General features: G+C 35.1%; 1 protein-coding gene across 8 annotated transcripts in view; it reads right to left on the reverse strand.

Moving 5' to 3' along the window:
• LOC144965099 (uncharacterized) overlaps positions 1-7,500 on the reverse strand; it is a 134,818-nt gene that overhangs the window by 30,665 nt on the left and 96,653 nt on the right. For 4 of the 8 annotated variants that reach the window (XR_013643971.1, XM_078900029.1, XM_078900026.1 and 1 more), the window contains exons 1-2: positions 6,996-7,190; positions 3,344-3,402 (exon numbers count right to left, since the gene is read on the reverse strand). The exons of 2 other annotated variants lie outside the window; for them this stretch is intronic. The gene's annotated coding sequence lies outside the window, so the exon portion shown is untranslated. Of the gene's footprint in view, positions 1-3,343; positions 3,403-6,995; positions 7,191-7,500 lie in introns of those variants that run through there. 2 more of the 8 variants (XM_078900031.1, XM_078900028.1) reach the window with 1 other exon arrangement.

The raw sequence follows: 7,500 nt of genomic DNA on the forward strand, positions 1-7,500 counted from the left end.
ATCATCATCATCATCATCATCATCATCATCATCATCATCATCATCATCATCATAATCATAAACAATAACAACATAATCATCTGCTTCCTCTTTCCATGGCACTAACTACTGAAGCGCGATTACAATCTCAACAGAGTCAACATCACTAGACGATGCCCTAATTTTACTCTTCAATGCAGTCAGTGAGTGCCTGATGAGAAAATGTAAGTAAAGACGCCTTTTTTTTAAAGGACTCAACCTTGCGCCGCCAACAGCGGGCTCGAACCAGGGACCTACAAGTCTCAAGGCGAATGGCGTACCACTAGATGACATAACCGTAAAATAAAGATTTGACAAAATCAGTTTAGCTGTTAAAGAAGAAGATAATGTCAACATTTCGTTGCGCATGGGAATTATTCTTTCATCATATATAGATTAAAGTAAATATTTATCCAATACGAGCCTCTTCAACTCTGCCATAGTTACTCTGAAAAAACACATATTAAAAAAATTTGCCCAGAAAACTCGTCCTTCAAATAAAAAACGATTAAAATAACGCTGTTAAGCAAATACATTCAAGCTCGGGTATTCGTGAGGATTTAAGAGTTGCTTTTTTAACACTCGCTTTTGGGTCGGAAGGTCCAGGTTCGAGTCTCACTCGCCGAATAGTTGAGTCCTTGGAAAAGGCTATTTACTCACATTATCTCACCGTACTCAGGTGCAAACTGAGTACGTGACCGTTAACATATTAGTCTCTGTTAGAAAAAAATGTAATATCGCCTAACAGGCGTCATGTGTCGTTTTACTTGGTACGTGTTACTGTTAGTCAGGGACTCTTTGCAAAGCGCTTTGAGCACATTTAGTGGATATTACGCTATATCAAAGCTCAAGTTAAAGATTTGATGTTTTTGACAAGATGAGAGTAAGTTTAAACAATCAATATTTGAAGGACAAGTTTTATGGCCAAAATGTGTAAAAATTGTTTTTTCAGAGTGTGGCAGAATTTGTTATTTTCTCATAAATATATTTCCGTCGAGTCGAGTCAAGGGTTTAAAAATAGAAAATGGCCTAAAATGGAATTCTTCAATGGCGAAGTGTAATAAAGGGGGGGTTAAAACCCCGGGTAAGTGAAAGGCTATGAGTGTGGAGCGTGTTGATCTGTGAAACGACATTTCTCTGGCATCGGATCGATGCACTTGCCCTGTCTCACGACAGAACGAATAAGTTCTTGAATGGAATGGAAACGGACAGGGATTGCCAACTTGTCTTTTTTATGCCAAACCCCCATAAATTATGGCCTTACTTGAAATTTATATGATGTTGTAAGTTTTCTTCCTTTTTCTTATAGGAATTGGAAGTTAAGGATTAAAATAATCAGAAACACAACATTTGTTACCCATCCCTCAAAATCGGTATTAAGTATGGGTAAATTGGATATTTAAAATTAAAATTTAAAGATATAATGATCAAACTACAAAATTTCGGTTTTCTACCCCAAAACAAACAGTATCTATTGTACTTTATCAAATAAATGTAAAGATTGCTGCTCGAACCTCAAAGAAATAAATAGCAATGTGAAATTGAATGGGAGCTTCAATTTAATATACGAAAACAGATAATGTGGATGTTTCGGGCTTCCTCTTTATCAACAATAAAAAAAAAAGTATGAATGAAACACTACAGACGAATAAAATAGGATGAATGAAACACTAAAGACAAATCCGTCTGTAGTGTTTCATTCATCCTGCTTTGTTGATTAAAGAGAAACATTATCTGTTTTCGCTTATTGAATCGAAGCTTAAATTCAATTTTACATTGTTATTCAATGATATAAATAAACCTAGCCAAAATCTTGTATTTATTCCTATTATACCGTTTTGAGCACATAAATCATATCTTACTCCTGAAGCTTGCGGTATGACATTCACTTGTGGACCAGTAGATCCAGGGTTCGAGTCTTGCTCTGATCGGCGTTGAGATGAATCCCCGAGAAAAGCTCTTTACTCAATCCTATTCACGCAAGTCCCAGTTTTGAGGATCATTTTCAAAACGATGGACATTTTAATCATTTGATATTTTTTTATATAGCCCAATATCCACTAAATGTGCTCAAAGCGCTTTACAAGGGGTCCATGACCAACAGCAGCACGTAACATATAGAACGAGACGTGACGCCTGTCATCGATACTACAATTTTCTCCGGACAGAGATAACGCTGTTAACCACTTGACCACATAGCCGCACAATTTATTTGAAGGCCAGTTTTCTGTCCAAATTTGTTTTATAGAAATGTATTTTTTTTAAGTTACGGAAGAATTGACGTCAAACGCTAGTTTTGTTGTTCATTAATAGCAAGCCTCGTTCAGTTCCCATGAAATTCATCCTGAAGTGCCCACGAGTGTGTTCAATTCAAGTTTGGCAGCCTTAAACGAATTATAGTATTGCTTGTTACCCATTTGATGGGACTTTATTCTATCTCAATTTACTTTTAGTCTAATTTAAATTACCCAGAAACTCACAATCACTGCAGGATGAACAGGGTTCAGGATAAAATAAATTATCAACTGTTCTGTTGTATATTAGTAGAACAAAAAGAAAGAAAGAGAAAGACAGAAAGAAAGAAAGAAAGAAAGAAAGAACGAGAGAGAGAGAGAGAGAGAGAGAGAGAGAGAGAGAGGGAGAGAGAGAAAGAGAGAAAGAGAAAGAAAGAAAGAAAGAGAGAGAGAGAGAGAGAGAGAGAGAGAGAGAGAGAGAGAGAGAAAGAGAAAGAGAAAGAAAGAAAGAAAGAAAGAGAGAGAGAGAGAGAGAGAGAGAGAGAGACAGAGAGAGAGAGAGAGACTGAGATAGAGTGATTATGATACTATATTCCAAAGACATTCCAAAACATAGTGTCCAATATAATACAAAATATGGGAGTGCCGATAGCTCAGTTGGTAGAGCACTCGCTTCACACGCAAATTGACCAAGATCGATCTCGAGTTCAGTCGAGATGTTTTCTGACCATCCTGTCCACTCAGCAGTGAATGGGTAGCTGAGTCTGTTAGATTTGGCGGAAAGTACTTTACGACAGACTAATGTCCTTTTCAAAAGATAATGTAAAAGTTGCTGCTCGAAGCTCGAAGAAATAAATAATAATGTGAAATTGAATGTAAGCTTCAATTTAATTACAAAAACATATCAAATATTTGATGTTTTTGTAATTAAATTAAAGCTTACATTCAATTTCACATTATTATTTATTTTCATAGGATAACAATCCATTGCTATTGTCCGATTCACGCTTTAGAAACCGGGATAAGCTCCGGCTCCATGGGCCCAAGGGATCTGAATGATTACTTCTACTTCTAATACAAAATATACTTACATATCAATAATCTGTCATACGAGCATTTGAAATTCATACACCATAGTCAGCTGTTATCCCTGTGAAAGAAAGACATTTAAAATTAATTTTCAATATTAACTTAAGATTCATTTAACCCTATTCAGGTGGGATTCTACATTACTCTATCAGAGCAACATAACTTGCTATTTGTATTTAAAAAACAGAAACAGAAAAATAAATAAATAAATAATTTCAATAAACAACTTAAGATTTATAGGAAAATATCCACTACATATTCTTTAAGACTATACAAATGCTTCCAAGCAAGTAATAAACCTGGCCTGTAAGGTGCTTTTATTTTATTTTTGTGCGGCTCTCTGGTCTTGTGGTATGTCACTCGTCTCCGGATCGAAAGGTCCAGGGTTCGAGTCCCGCTTTGAACGGCGCCTGGTTGAGTCCCTCGAAAAGGCTATTTACTCCCATTCTCTCATCGTACTCAGGTATAAAATGAGTACCGGGCAATTCACAGCATTGTCTCTGTCAGAAAAACTAAAACAATTGTAATTTCGCTTAACAGGCGTCATGTCTCGTCCAACATGCTAAGGGTTGCTGTTGGCCCTTGTACAGCGCCATGAGAACGTTTTGTGAATATTGCGCTATATATAATCTCTATTTTTTCATCTCAATTTAGCGATAGATTAATGTCCTATCCAAAGGTTAGCTAGTAAATTATATTGTCCGTTTCACGCTATAGAAAAGAAACAATAATAATTAAAAATACAAAAAAAAAAAAAAAAAAAAATAAAATAAAAAAAAAAAGAAATCAAAACAACAAACTAGAGCGTTTATATAGGCTCTAGCGCAATATCCACTAAATATGCTCAATCGCTTTACAAAGTGTCCTTGACCAAGAGTAGCACGTAACACGTAGAACGGGACATGGCGCCTGTTAGGCGATATTACATTTTTTTCCGACAGAGACAACGCTGTTGACGGCCAGGTACGCAATTTATACCCGAGTAGCCTAGGGTGAGAGATTGTGAGTAAAGAGTCTTTTCCAAGGACTAAACTATCCACCGAGCGAGGCTCGAACCCAGGACCTTCCGATCCGAAAGCGAGTCTCATACCACAAGACCACATAGCCCGCTTCTTGGGCCTAATGACTCTAAATGATTGCTTATTTTGTTTCGCCAAAAACGAGTTAAATAGCGACGTGAAAAAAAAATGCGAGCAATAATATAATCGTGCTAATTATCTTTTGATTTGATCAGTTGAATACGATAGACTTTGGACAATGTGCGTAAGCACAGTGCGATCTGATTTCAATATCAGCCACTATCAATAGAATGAATGTAGGTCACGATAAGACGGAGACCTGCTAACAACTACGAAAAATCCGTAAAAATACGAATTTTGGCTTCAACAGGAAAAAATATATCGACATTTTTGATTCAATACATTGTGTAAACCCTCTTCTTACCAACTACAAGAAAATCGTCACAATTGTTACGATACAATGAACATTTCAGAAAAGTTTTGCACATCACAATATTTTTGGAAAAAAAAATTATTTTCGTAAAGCGTGTTATGCTACACAAAAATGATGTAAAAGTAGGAACTTATATCTATTCAGTTTGAGTGTTCAAAAATCAAATTTTCCTGAAAATGGTCCGTAAGGAGAGAATTAACGAAGAAAAATTTGGGGCCACATTACATCTATTCTATTGGTTTTGAAGGCATATTTAATACTGCTAAGGGTAAAATATTAATTTGTAAAGTTAATTCTAGTAACTTCTATTTATTCTTCCTTCTGAAAACTACGAATTTTTAACATTTCAAAAATGCAGGTCTATCTATATGACGTCATCACCTACTACATCTGCTTGTCTAGACAGTTTGTGGATTGTGAGTTATGTTGTCTTGTCCTTTTCCGTCAAGAGACAACAAGGTTATTTATGTATCTGTTTATTGCCTTCCTGCTCAATACAAGACATACAATCATAATATATCGTGACAGGATATTAGGAGTATTGATGCTATGCGTTTAAGTCAAATACCCACAACATCCGCAGGCCAAATTACCATACAAACAAACAAACTTGTGTGTATCCTTTACCACTTATGTATTGACCATTAGTTGATTATAATCTAGTGAGACAAAACAAAATATCACCGAATTGGCCGTCTAAAATCAATGCGAAAGAGATGAGTGACGTTAATTGCGTTCCTTCTATAGGCACTATTACGCCATACTCTGAATACAACACGTTTTGATTTATTTTTTCATCCAGAAGACTCGTCTTACAGATATACATCGATATGAATACCCATGTCAAATAAAAAAAAAAAAAAAAAAAAAAAAAAAAAAGACATACACACACACACACACAAACAAAAAACACCCCAAAAAAACAAAACAAAACAAAACAAACAAACTAAGACACAAAAATCAAAATCAGGCTCTTTACTCACATTATCTCACCGTACTCGGGTGTAAAATGAGTTCCTGGTCGTTAAAAGCGTTGTCTCTGTCGGGAAAAAACTGAAATATCGCCTAATAGGCTATTATATGTTACCTTTGCTGATTGTCACGGACCCCTTGTAAAGCGCTTTGAGCACGTTTAGTGGATATTGCGATATATAAAAGCTCAACTTTTTAAAAAGTCACAATTTAAGTTATTTTCTTGCTGTTATCAAAATGGAGTGTATTAAAATCTATTTTTTTAAAGTCATTTTCATCGTCGGTTTCCTTAGGTCATTATATTACTCTAGAGTGTACGTAACAGCTGGGAACAGACACGGGCAAATTGCTAATTAGTCTGGGTGCTTACTTAACTTATTGTACTTTAGACATGTCTAAATACATAATGATAATACAGTAGAAGGGTTGGAGGAGAGAAGAAGATAAATAGTTGGAGAGGAAGAGAGAGAGAGAGAGAGAGAGAGAGAGAGAGAGAGATAGAGAGAGAGAGATAGAGAGAGAGAGAGAGAGATCGTGAGAAAGAGAGAGAATTACATCAATAAAGATAGATTGATAGATAGACAGACAGACAGATAGATAGATAGATAGATAGATAGATAGATAGATAGATAGATAGGTAGATAGACAGATAGAAAGATAGATAGAAATAGATGGACAGAAGAATAGACAGATTAATATATCAATATATATATATATATATATATATATATATATATATATATATATATATATATATATATATATATATATATATTTAAACTTGAGCTTTTATATAGCACAATATCCACTAAATGTTCTGGAAGCGCAATACTAAGGGTCCCTGACCAACGGCACCACGTAGCAAATAGAATGGGATATGACGCGTGTTAGGCGATATTACAATTTTTTTCTGACAGGGACAACGCTATTAACGGCAAGATTCTCATTTTACACCTGAGTACTGTGAGATAATGCGTGAGAGAGAGAGAGAGAGAGAGAGAGAGAGAGAGAGAGAGAAAGAGAGAGAGAGAGATAGATATGGTAAAGTAATAGAGAGAGAGAAAGAAAGAAAGAAAGAAAGAGAGAGAGAGAGAGAGAGAGAGAGAGAGAGAGAGAGAGAGAGAGAGAGAGAGAAAGATACGTAACAGACAATTATATTTCAATATCATATAACTTTATCTTGAGTATCACACACGAAAAGGGACTTTTAAATTGCTATCCACTACTTACGTGCTTCGTATAAACACTAAATATCAGGAACTAATAAACACAAAGACAGGAAAGTCAACTCCTTTATCAATATCCCAGTAAAGAATGTGATACAAATAAAATATTGTAACAACAATACGGTAGGGAAAAAAAAATGACTTGAATTAGAAGAGAGACACGTTGGTGATAATAATATTAAGTATACCAGTCGTAGTAAGGAACAACTAACACGTTAAAGCGAGGGCCATGGAGTGTGAATGCTTTTATAGCTGCTGCTATTACACAGTCGTCATTTGACGAAATACATTTATAAATATTTGGTCAGGAAATGTATCCTACAAAAAGAGATCGATTTAAGATTTAAATGACCTTCACCTTGCTAATTAATTGTCAAATCTGAGATTTCAAACCTAAGTTATCAGGTTCGAGACTTCTGAAAAGTTGAAATTTATTTTAATCGATAGGAAAATTTAAAGAAAAATTTATCTCTGTTGTACTCTTTAAAAAGTTTTAAAAATTGAGCTTT

Source organism: Berghia stephanieae, chromosome 2, assembly GCF_034508935.2.
Source record: "Berghia stephanieae isolate SIO BIC M18660-M18661 chromosome 2, UCSD_Bste_1.3, whole genome shotgun sequence".
Lineage (NCBI taxonomy): Eukaryota > Metazoa > Mollusca > Gastropoda > Nudibranchia > Aeolidiidae > Berghia > Berghia stephanieae.